Genomic DNA, 12,573 nt, shown 5'->3' on the forward strand with positions numbered 1-12,573 from the left:
CTTTGATTGGATGATTGTCTCCTGGCTTCCCAGGTCTAGAATGATTCACCTTTGGAAATTCAGTTGTTCTCACTTTTTATTTCTAAATGACATGTAGAGATTTTCATTTGAAAGAATTTTATGGCTAAGATTGAGCTTCAAGAGGATGCTGTGAGGTTGAGAGGAATTATTGTAATAGTTTTAAATTATCTTCCTGTAAATTATCCGTAGGGATTTATTTCATGCTGGCTTCCTCCTTTTATTTTGAATTCACTCCCATGATGACTTAAATGTATGGCTATGCTATGTAAATACATTTTATTATTAGTTTAGACCAGATACAATTTTGGATATGAATCTATAGGAAAAATTACATCATGCATTCCAAAGTAAAATGTTAAGGATTTCTTTTTTACTCTCTGTTTTGAATTTCTTATACCACTTTTTATCTCCTTTTGTGTGGATAATTGAGAACTGACTAGGACTTTTTAAACTCAGAGACTTTCTGTTTAAAGTACACAATCATTGGGGTGCCTGGGTGGCTCAGTCAGTCAAACATCCGACTCTTGATCTCAGCTCAGTTCTTGATCTCAGGGTCATGAGTTCAAGCCCCGCGTTGGGTTCTGCACTGGGCATGGAGCCTACTTAAAAAAAAAAAAAAAAAAAAGTAAAGTGCACAATCATCACAGGGTGATTGATGTATGGAAGTGTTGAATCACTGTATTGTATACCTGAACCTAGTATGACTGTACATGAACTAACTGGAATTAAACAAAAACTTAAAAATAAAGCGTACAGTGAGGTTCACAGCTGATTCGTGGCATATTTTAAGTGTCTCCCACCTAGCATCACATTCTTTTCACTAAGCTGTGCTACCTTGGACCAAAACGTCTTTTAGAGAGACTCAAGGTAAACTGTCATAAGGTGACCACATAGCTCTTCTGACAAGCATTCTCAGGATGCTTTTAACATGATGCAGCCTTCAGAATTCAGGATGCATTCTGCAGTTTTGCAAGTAAACTGATCAGTGTCACCAGAGTTGATTGATCTCTGGGAGGAGTGGCTAAATGATCTCACACGGGGCTGACACATAAACCAGAATGCCATTTTATTAATGTACATTGAGGGGCGGTTTTTTCTGTGACCTAGAAAAACATGTGTCTGCTTAGTCCATTCTCCTTCTAGTGTCAGGGTATTAATAGTAAAAACTAATAATCACTAATGTTTACTGCATGCTTATTATGTCTCAGGCACTGCTCCAAGCATTATACATGTAAGTAAATCATCTGATCTTCATAATAACCTTATGAAGGAAGTATGCTTACCTGTATTTTACAGGTGAGGAGTCTGGGGCACAGAAGGGTTTTTTGTTTTTGTTTTTTTTTTTAGTAACTCGCCTGAGATCATACAATTGGTAACTACTATGTTGTACTAAGCAAAAGGTCACTTGGTAAGCATAGAATCTTAGCAAAGGGAAGTAAAAATCCTTGAGGGAGGGCCATTTTATCTGGATCATGATATATTCACTCCTTCCTTTTTCGAACGTTTATTGAGCACCTACTGTTTGCTGGGCACTACTTTGACACCAGGCTTATCAAGGTGAATATAACAGTTAAGTGCTACCCTCCTGGGACTCCAGTTTGGTGGGAAAGACAGATAATTACAGCAGCAAGAGATTTACACATTGAGAGACAGGAGCGTTTAAATCCTACTTGGAGGGATTAGAATAGATGTTACAAAGGTGAAGTAAAGGCAGAATGGGTAGAGGAAACACTATGCAAAGATGTTGTGCCAAACACAAGCTTACTTCGCAGGAATGAAACAAGAAAGCATTGCGTTAATTAAGGTAATTATGTCTTGAACTAATCCAGCTGTTCGTTGTGGGGATTAAGAGAAACAGATGAGTTTGAAATATATTTCTGAGGTAAAATTGACAAGACATGGTGATTGACTAAATTAGGGCGTGGGGAGTGGAGGTGGGGGTAGTGAGAAAGAGTGGGGAGTTAAGGCTAACTCCTCTATATCTAGTTTGAGTACTTGGGTGAATGGTAGGATCACTGAAGACAATCAGGTTTTTGGAGGGGAGGATGGGCTTCTGTTTTGGACTTGCTGAGTTTGAGATGCCTATGAGATGGGCATCTGATGTCTAGGAGCAGGAAGCTGGTTTGCAGTAGAGAAGAGAGATGCATATACATGGTGGCTGAAGCCATGGGAATTAATAAATTGGGGGCAGTTACGGTGATCTGGATTGGCTAGAAGGCAAGAGCAAAAGTGGAGAAGGGCCAGTATTTCTCTATTTTCAGTAAATCCTTATTTAAGTTTTTAGGTCCTGGTTTGCCTGCTTTTGACTTGGTAGAAATCTTGTCTTTTGAAGTAAGTGCTCTGAATAACTCTTTTATTTATGGTTGTTGTCTTACAGTTTATACAAAACCTGTTTTGTATTTTTATTGCAGTGATGCTTACATGTGAATTTTGTCAAAATTCACAAAGTATGAACAAAAAAAAAGTGTATCCAGAGTTTGGATCCTTTTAAAAGGATCTGGTTAGAACTTTTTATAATCCCAAAACCTCATTTTAACAAGTTTCCCAAATTTTATCACCAGTGCCTTAACCAAGCTCACAAATAGTAAGATGGGTGGATTTAAATTTATTCATTCTCCTCTTACTTGGCTATCACTACTTGAAGGCAGAGAGAGGTAGGAAAGGATCTGAAGAGTCTACAAACTGGATAGTGAGCATGGTACTGACTCCAGTCTCCCCTGCCCCCATACATTGTGAATGATTTCACTATAAATATCTGTGGTATTTAAAAAAAATAATTAAAAGTGTTTTTTCTTTTCGAAGAAAAGAAAGTTTTATTCATCTCCTTCAAGCATTGTAGGAATTGAAATAGAGGTCATAATTTCATTCTAGAATAAGAGAACAGTATCCTCTTAATTGCCAACTATAACAAAGATATTTTGAATTAGCGAACTTAACATCAGTTGTGAAAAGTTAAGAGTGTATAGACATATGAGACATTTAGAGAAGTGATTGGGTTAGTTATAAATTATGTGGAAGTCTCAAGGACATTGGACATGAGATTTTGGTAATTTATTATGCACCAAGAGCAACCTAAGACACCTCCCTTTCTCCACTGAAAACTGATACAATGAAAAAAAAACCCAGACTGCTTACTTTTGGGAGTTATTTGCATTACATGATCTGATTGGATAAACTTTTCTGCCAAGTATGGGCAGCAACCAATAAATATGTACTTTGGTTACCAGACTGTCTGTAGCCAGTCATAAACCATTGCTTTCTTTTATGTCATAGTAGTTTGCCATTTAACATAGCAACTCAACCAAATACTGCTTCAGTTTGTTCTTGACAGTATGTGCAAGCTCAGTATTAAATTGAGTGTCTTTGGATTTGATTTTTGGATTAGTTTCAAATAGTCATTTGTTTTTCTGTCCTTGATTCATTGCCACTTAATACCAGTCTCAAATCCAAGAAACATATTCTTGTGTGTCTTGGAAATAGTAGATTGCAGTGGAGGATGTAATTATTTTGTCTCAGTATGAGATCTGCCTCTTTAATTATGTGATTAGAATATTTGCTTTTGTTTGGTTTACAGTTTTTATTTGAAAGCTCTTAACCTTAAATAATTTTTATCTCCTCATCTGTGGACTTCAGTCTGGTAGATGGGACATTGAACTCCATTAGGTAGAATTTGCCAACACCTGGAAGACTTTAATTTTTCTACAGCTGCAGTCTTAAAGGGCCTACCCAAATCACAGGCCCACAGGTAAGGGCTTCTTTATTAGTAGTAGAATTTGCGGACCTCTCGCCGGATTTTCTGATAGTATCATAGGCAGGACCCTTGCCAGGTAACCCTTGTACTTGACCTTGTGGTTCCATTTAGTTCAGCTCCCCTTCCCTTTCCCGGTTGATGCCTTGTTGGGATACCTGGAGCTACCTGCTCCGAGTCCAGTGTCTGGAGTTGGGCCCCACTGATCATTTGTAGTGTAGTCAGAGCAAGGGCTGACAAAACCACCCTCTTTTTTTTTAAACCCTCATTTTGAAAAGGATGCTTCTGGCCCTCAGCGTAGGAGGTGCTGGCCTTGGTTAGTTTTGTGTGTGGGTGTATGTAAGGTTGGCCTTGATTTTGAGTGCTTCCGATTGATGCTTAAGGTGGTAAAGTTTTGTGTGGTTCTCGTTAGTGTTCCCCTGAAAGTATAGAAACTGGGGGCAATTTTCTTGAGAGATTCAGTGTTGGGTGTGGGGGTTTTATTCGGTGAGGAAAGAATGTATTGAGAATTATCTCATAGTAGGTGTTCCTAAATTGTATTTCCCTGATTTCTTATAAAAGTAGAGGGAGCTCCTGCTGAATACAAGACATACTGCATTAGATATACTACATTTCCCTGATTCTAGAATAGAAACGGGTTTTTTTTTTTTCACATTTCAGTGGGTTTTTTTAAGGTTTTATTCTTGAGAGAGAGAGAGGAGAGGGAGAGAATGCGAGCACGGGAGGGGCGGAGAAGAGGAAACAGAGGATCCAAAATGGGCTCCACACTGACAGCACAGAGCCCAATGTGAGCTCAAAGTCACGAACTGTGAGATCATGACCTGAGCCGAAATTGGACGCTTAACTGACTGAGCCACCCAGGTGCCCCAACTATGTTTTGTTTTTCCCCCCAAATGTGATAGCATACCATAATTGAAGATGTAATGCTTATGATAACAAATTATAAGAAAGTAAAATGAGAACTTTTGTATATATTTATTTTGTTTTAGAAACTTAGGTGCCCTCCCTCCCCCCCCACACACATTTCGAGAGTTGCCTGGTGTCCACGTGGTCCTTTGCAAATACTTTCTATTAAACTACAGATGATGATTTTCAAAGTGGGTGAATACTTTAAAAATACACCAAGAGTTGCTTCCTATGTGCTTTATTAGCAGTTTTATCACCTGTGGAATCATATACTATCCCATTTAATTCATAGGGACTCTTTGCCAGTGACAAAGATAAGGAACTAAACTGATCTCGCTGTTTTCATAAGCCTCTCTGGGTGAAAGTAGCCAGGTTATATGTGAAGGAATTTAGCCGCACATGTTATTAAATCCACATCCTGGTCTAAGAACTGGGTGTCCTTGGGATTCATAGACTCTGTAGTGTGAGTTGCTCACCTACTCTCCTTTTGTTCCCTACCCCAAATTTATTTTCTATCAGTATCTTCTTACCCAGGCATCTCAAGGAAATAGCACTTAAATCTTATAAACAAACAAGTACCACATATCATGTTTGCTATGTTTTTGGCTGAAGTTTGTCCACTTAATTCATAAAAGATATTTCTGACCTTTTTTTTTTTTTCGTCTGAGTCTCACTGACTCTTCTGCTTAAAGGTTTGTTTATGTCTTTCTGTTTGTATCAAGTGGGTAGATGCTCAAAGGTACAAGCAATTCAGCAGTCACTCGGGGAGCGTGTATATGAGTAAAATATTTGTAGGGCAGGGTGGTAATGTCTATCAAAATAAACAGTGTACAGGCTCTTGGGTTTGCTTGCACATATGTTCAGATACACCTATTTGCTGGGTGGTTTGCTGCAGAAAACACCTGGAAACCACACATCAGAGTACATTGGAATTCTTTGCAACTTTTAGAAAGAATAGGTCTATGTGTACCTCCAGGGAGTGTGAGAGTGTGTGTGTGTGTGTGTGTGTGTGTGTGTGTGTGTGTTTGGTACATGCCCTTTTTTTGGTTTTGTCCATTTTTTTGGTTTTGTTTCTAAAGCTACAGAACAATGGTTGTCTTTAGGCTTTGGAAAAGGAAATTGGGTGTTTGGAAGGAAACTTTTACTTTTCATCTATAGCTTCTTACAGCTTCTGAATTATTTGTTTCACATATATGTATATCTTTTAGTTTTCAGAAAGCATATATGAAGAGAAGCAGATATCATTTTAACATTATTTCCAAAGGGCATAGAACCTGCACTCTAAAAGGGACCTTGGGTTGGGGGGGTGCCTGGGTGGCTCAGTCGGTTGAGCGTCCGGCTTCTGCTCAGGTCATGATCTCGCAGTCTGTGAGTTCGAGCCCCGCGTCGGGCTCTGTGCTGACAGCTCGGAGCCTGGAGCCTGCTTCGGATTCTGTGACTCCCTTTCTCTGCCTCTTCCCCACTCATGCTCTGTCTCTCTCTGTCTCTCAAAAATGAATGAACGTTAAAAAAATTTTTTTAAAGGAACCTTGGACAGTCATCCTTAATTTAAGGACGAGAAAACACAAATTTAGGGAAGCATGTGTAAAGCCTGCACAAGGACAGCAGAAGCTTATGAATATATTGACTTGTTCTATTCTTATTCTATTTATTTAACTGATGTCCATTTCTCATTGTGAAGAATTGATTTTGGAAGCCCTAATAAAATGCTGACCTTTGTAAGATAGTTCTTAAAATAACTACCTCTGGCAGTAAAGAAAAAGTGTAGTGGTAGCTTACCCACATTTTGTAACTTTGGAGACCCGATTCCTTAAAAGTTAATTTATTTATACATTCTGTAAGTTTTTAATATTTGATTGAATTGGTGTTTAGAGTCCAAAATTTCCCTTTTAAAATTTTTTTTTTTTTTTTAATTTAGAGAGAGAGGGAGAGAGAGAGAGAATCTCAAGCAGGCCATACTCAGCACAGAGCCCGACACAGGGCTCAATCTCATGACCGTGAGATCACGACCTGGGCTGAAACCAAGAATCGGACACTTAACCAGCTGAGCTACACAGGCGCCCCGAAGGCTTCCCTTTTTGATTTGAATACTTAGCTGACACTTCTAGATTCTTAAAATTGATTTCACTGAGTTTTCATTCCATCTGGTATCTAGGGGTGAATAAATGGAGAAATAATTTTTGTGACTTCAAAATTTTTGGCTTGCTATTTAAAGGCAGAGTGTACTGTAAAAGATGGCAGGAAAATTGTTCAAAGGATGAAAACTTCTATACTGGGGAGAAGCTCTCAGTTCCTGAGAATATGTGCAGTTCTTCTTTTAACTATAAGCTGAGTCTTTTCCTGGCTCCTCAAGGCCAGAAACATTTTCTCTTTATTCCAACCAAACAAAGAAATTGGTAGTGTTAAGGCTGGTTGGTAAGTTCACCGTGGGACCGGATGTCCAAACTGCATTCAGTGAACATTTTTTATGGTTGACTGACTCTAGGACTCCAGCAATAGCAACATATTTATTAGTGTTAAGATTAGTAATTGGATTTAGGATAAATATCTGTCTTTGCTTGTATAAGTGGGAAAAGTTACTCTTCCAAAATATAATCCATAGGCCTCTCAAAATGGGCACTCTGTTTGATAATAATTTGATTACGCTGATAAGATGAGTCTTCTCTTCAAAGGAGAGGGTTTTCGGGAAATAAAGGAGCCTTTTAAAAACATCTGGAGGATCAGAGTGAAATAATGTCTGTGCAGTTTTAATCAGCAAAGGTTTGGTTGAATTGAAAGGGAAGAGGTTCATAGAGGGCCAAGAACAAATAGAGTGCAAATTTATCTTTGTAACCCCACATCCTTAGGGAGGAATACAGTCTGTATAGCCACTGTAGTCCTGTTGTGAATGTAGACTGAGCAGTGGGATCGGATAGTGTGATAGTTGATTTAATTTGAACAGTCACATTAGGTAAGACTAGAAAGCTAGATCGGGGGACGTCAATGTTAGGTGTCTTTCCTGGTTTGTTTCTAGGATCCTTTCTAATAATGGAGATCAGTGAGAAACCAGTTAACACCAGTTCAGGTGAGAGAAAACTGCACAGAAATGGATGAATGTGGAATGTGTTAGGAAGCAAGACCACTTGACAGGACCTGCTGATAGATGGGCCGGGAAAAGAGGGGTTTGGCTTGAGCAATTGGGTAGAACACGATGCTGTTTCAGATTTTAGTCACGGTAGACATCTCAAATAAATATTAGGGAATGAAAGAAATTGTGCTAGCTAGCTATTTATTTATTTAGACAGGTAGGATGTCCTACCTGTTCTTTTTTTTTTTTTTTTTTAAACTTCATTTATTTATTTTGAGAGAGAATGAGAGAGCAAGCAGGGGAGGGACAGAGAGAGAGGGAGACAGAGAATCCCAAGCAGGCTCTGCACTGGCAGTGCAGCGACTGATGCGGGGCTCAAACCCACGAACCATGAGACCATGACCTGAGCTGAAATCAAGAGTCAGACGCTTAGCCAACTGAGCCACCCGGGGACCCTGAAGCTGTGCTTTTTAATTCATTGAGCTTATAGGAGAGGACAGTTTTTTTGGATTCAGGCTACAGAATTACTCTGGCATGTTAGAACATGAGACACTTTATTTAAAAAAAAGAAATTACGGGGTGCCTGGGTGGCTCAGTCAGTTGAGCGTCCAACTTCGGTTCAGGTCATGATCTCACAGCTCTTGAGTTCGAGCCCTGTGTCGGGCTCTGTGCTGACAGCTTAGAGCCTAGATGGGGCCTGCTTTGGGTTTTGTGTCTCTGTCTCTCTCTGTCCCTCCCTTGCTTGTACTCTCTCAAAAGTAAATACATTTAAGAAAAACTTTTAGAACAGAATTATGATTATTAGGTGCTAAAGTATGGAAAGTCATTCTTTTTTTTTTTTTTTTTTTTTTTTTTTACTTTTTATTTTAGAGAGAGACAGGTGTGGGAGAGGGGCAGAGGGAGAGAGAGACTCTTAAACAGGCTCCGTGCTCAGCACAGAGGCTGACACAGGGCTCGATTTCATGATCCTGGGACCATGACCTGAGCTGAAATCCAGAATCGGACACTCAACTGACTGAGCCACCCAGGTGCCCCTGGGAAGTCTTTCTTAAAGTATTAGGACATATGATTTGTTCCCAGGGTCCGGCCTTGAAAGTTGGCATGAGCCTATCAACGATTAGCCCAGGTCTCCCTTAATGGTGCTCAGAATTCATTAGATAAAAGAGCATACTTTTGCAACAGGTTTGCCACCTAAAAAATGAAATGGGAATTGAAAGCTAGGGTATATAAATATATCTTCTATCAGTTATTTTTCCAGTTCCTACGTGTTGAATAAAAGACCATACCTGATCCAAGAATCACCCAGTCACAGGAATTACGAAGTTTTGGATTAGGAGTTGAAAGACTTGAGTTCTGAATTCAGACCCCTTCATAGCCACGTGACCATGACAGATTCTAACCTCTGAGTTTGTGTTTCCTTATTTGTAAGATTACTCGCTGGGCATGCCTCACAGGGCTGTTAAAACTCCCAAATAAGATCAGGAATGTCCAAGTACTTTGGAGACCGAAGCACACTGACTCATGTTTGTGAGGCAATGGTTCCGTAGCTTAAAGCATTAAACACAGGAGGATCTTGGAGGTCTTTATAACGAAGACCAGGGGGATGGGGTAGTGGTGTGTGGGTTGTACCTCTGTTGTGAATCTTGAGGCTGTGGTTTCCGCTAGGTTGTCGTACCTAACTGTGTGGATTCATTGAGTGGCCTTAGAATTCTTAACCCAAGTGTCTTGTGAAACAGACGACCCCAGATATATTTCAGTGCTATAAAGACAAAGTGTAAAAGGAAGTTTGGTTTCGCTGTCTTATTTGGTAGTTCAAACCGTATTCCTGGCCTTCGTTCCAAAATGAAAGGCAGCAAAATATGGTTCGTATTTTTGACTTTTAAGTGTTCTCCCCTTTAGTTGACCTTTGGACGATGGCGTGGGGGATTTTGTTTGGTTTACCTTGGAGTATCTTTTCCTTAAGAAGTGAAAAGTAAAAATATGCCAGAGGCTTGCTAGCAGTTGAGAGCAACTGTTGGTCAGCAAGAGAATGGAAGGGGGGAAAAGGGTTGGGGAAGGAAAAAAGCAAATGAAGAGGGAGGAAAAAATGTAATTGAAAGAGGAGAAAAAGCTTAAAGTCTCAAGTTTTCTTTTAAAGAATCTGTCTTTGAGTTCGGGCACTAAAATTGGAGGTGGTTAAAGAAGAGGGGTTTGGATTAGTCCCTTGAGGGGAAGGAATAAAATTAGGGAAGGATGGAGGAGGAGGAGAAGTGTTCAGGAGGTTGGCAGGTAGGATGGTGGGGAGGAGAGAGAAGGTCCTCGGTGGACACCCGATTCCTTTTATATAATAAGGCTTTAGTCTCTGAAGATAGTCTGGATTACTGTATCAGTTGTATTTAAAATGTGCTTTCTTGGGGCACCTGGGTGGCTTGGTTAAGTGTCTGACTTTGGCTCAGGTCATGATCTCGAGGTTCGTGACTTCGAGCCCCACGTCAGGCTCTGCACTGACAGCTTGGAGCCTGCTTGGGATTCTCTCTCTCTTTCCTATCTGTCTGCCCCTTCCCCACTTGTGCGCACACACGCACTGTCCCTCTCTCTCAAAATAAATACTTAAATTTTTTTTTAAATGTGCTTTTGGGGCGCCTGGGTGGCTGAGTCAGTAAAGCGTCCGACTTCGGCACAGGTTGTGATCTCGCGGTTTGGGAGTTCGAGTCCCACATTGGGCTCTGTGCTGACAGCTCAGAGCTGGAGCCTGCTTCAAATTCTGTGTCTCCCCCTCTCTCTGCCCCTCCCATGCTCATGCTCTGTTTGTCTCTGTCTCTCAGTAGTAAATAAATGTTAATTTTTTTTTTTTTTTTAATGTGCTTTCTTGCTGTCAGGAAGTCAGCTTCCTATATCCTCTGCTTAAATAGGCCCAGTGCTATGTAATTCCCATCAACTGGGAAAAGTACTTTACCAACAAGAGCTCGATTTTTCAATATTAAGATCGGAACTGAATTCATTGGCTTCTTTGGGCTGGATTCAGACTACATTATTATTGTCTACTTAAAATATTTCTCCAATGTCGATTTTTAAAAATCTTTTCTAATTTACTTTTCCTTCTGAATTCATTGTTTTTGAAATGTCTTTTAAAAAGGCAAGCAAAAAGTATAGATTATGACAAACATCTCCAGCTGAAGTCCTCTTTATTTATTTTCTCTGTTCTTTTGCCCACCCTCACTCCCCAGAGACAACCTATTACCACAAATTCAGTGTGCATCCTTGCAGTGCGGTGTGTGTGTGCACACGTGTGTGCACATGTGTGTGTGAGAGAGAATATATAAATTCTGTTGTAGTGTTTTCGCTGCTTATTGTTTTTCAAGGCCTATCCGTTTGATACATATAAATCTAGGTCCCTCATTTTAGCCATTCAATTTTTATTTCACTGTGACTATTTCAGTTTTTCTAAACCTTTTGATGGATCTTTACCTTGTTTCCATTTATTTGCCATTACAGACAAAACTCCAGTGGCCTCCCGTGTATCCCTCATGGTTTCCTTGTCCTCCTCCTCATTATTGTGGCTGCTTTGGTGGTTTGATTCTTTTTTTCCCCTAAGTACCTTATTTGAATTCTCCCCCTTGGCGAATACCTCTTTGGTATTCACAGTCATTTGGGGGAGAGGGAGCGATGAGGAAAACCTTTCATAACTTGGAATGCCAACTTCTTTTATTCGAGTTGGAGGCTCTGAAAATTTCTTTTCCTATAGATTCTTTTTGGAATCTGATAAATTTGGCAACTTTTGCATTTCATTATTTTGTATTTTTATTGTCTCATATCCAGTGGCTGTTTTCCATAAACGTCAGTAACTCCTCACTTTTTCCTTTTCTCTCTTCCTCTTTTACTACTTTTTTACGGAGTTCTTCCTCCCTACTAAGGGTAGGACTGTTTAATGATCTCCAATCCAGTTCAGGCAATTCTTGTGTTAGTTTCTAAGTTCAGCATGATCCAGACATAGCTGATATTTATGGAAGAGTTTCTTGGAGCATTCTCAGCCAAATTAAACATTAAAAAATAATAAGCCTTCACCTTATATTAGAATTATTACCGATAAATTTTGTTGAGGGACCATATGTTTCAATGATCAGTGGTTTTCATTTGTAATGTTTTTTGGTCTGGAGTCTTTAATCCACTATACTTTATTCATTATTGCGAGGTTGAGTACATTTTTAATTTTTATGTTCCATGTCTTTCCCCCTTTAAACGTGGATGCTATTCAGAGCTTCGAGCACTTGGAATGCTGAAGTGTTACAAACGAAAACTGTTACTCTTCTCTAATAATACACTCTGCCTCCCGCAAGTGTTTGAGTAGGACTTCCTTGCTTGACAACTAATTTGGGCCGCCACCTCCTATATGAATAGACAGTCATGATATTTTCACCTCACGAATATGTGGACTATCTTTAAGAATTTGAGAAGAATTTATGTGCGAAGGATTTTTTAAAACTTTTTATTTATTTTTGGGGCAGGGAGGGGGGTGCAGAGGGTCCGAAACAGGCTCTGCACTGACCCCAGAAAGCCCGACGTGGGGCTCGCACTCACGAACTGTGAGATCCTGACCTGAACCGAAGTCAGATGCTTAACCGACTGGGCCACCCAGGTGCCCGCAAAGTATTTATTTTAAACAATTGATAAGACCTTAATGTGGAAGCCTCAGTAATAAGTATAACTATAGAATATCAGATGCCTGCGTATCTTCTCTCAGATTTGTTCATGTCTTACAGTATGGTTCAGGTCCCAAGTACTGTGTTCAGAAAATAACCTTTGGATCTAGATTTACTCCAGCTTTAACTTGGGTGAAGTATTCCATCAAAAG

General features: G+C 39.8%; 1 protein-coding gene across 3 annotated transcripts in view; it reads left to right on the plus strand.

Annotated features, from left to right (window-relative positions):
- The window catches only part of LOC102964824 (speckle type BTB/POZ protein), a 67,529-nt gene that overhangs the window by 16,542 nt on the left and 38,414 nt on the right, over positions 1 to 12,573 (plus strand). For 2 of the 3 annotated variants that reach the window (XM_007085707.2, XM_042965487.1), the window contains exon 1: positions 3,331 to 3,766. The exons of the other annotated variant lie outside the window; for it this stretch is intronic. The gene's annotated coding sequence lies outside the window, so the exon portion shown is untranslated. Of the gene's footprint in view, positions 1 to 3,330; positions 3,767 to 12,573 lie in introns of those variants that run through there. 3 annotated transcript variants of the gene reach the window in all.

This window comes from Panthera tigris, chromosome E1, assembly GCF_018350195.1.
Source record: "Panthera tigris isolate Pti1 chromosome E1, P.tigris_Pti1_mat1.1, whole genome shotgun sequence".
Taxonomy (NCBI): domain Eukaryota; kingdom Metazoa; phylum Chordata; class Mammalia; order Carnivora; family Felidae; genus Panthera; species Panthera tigris.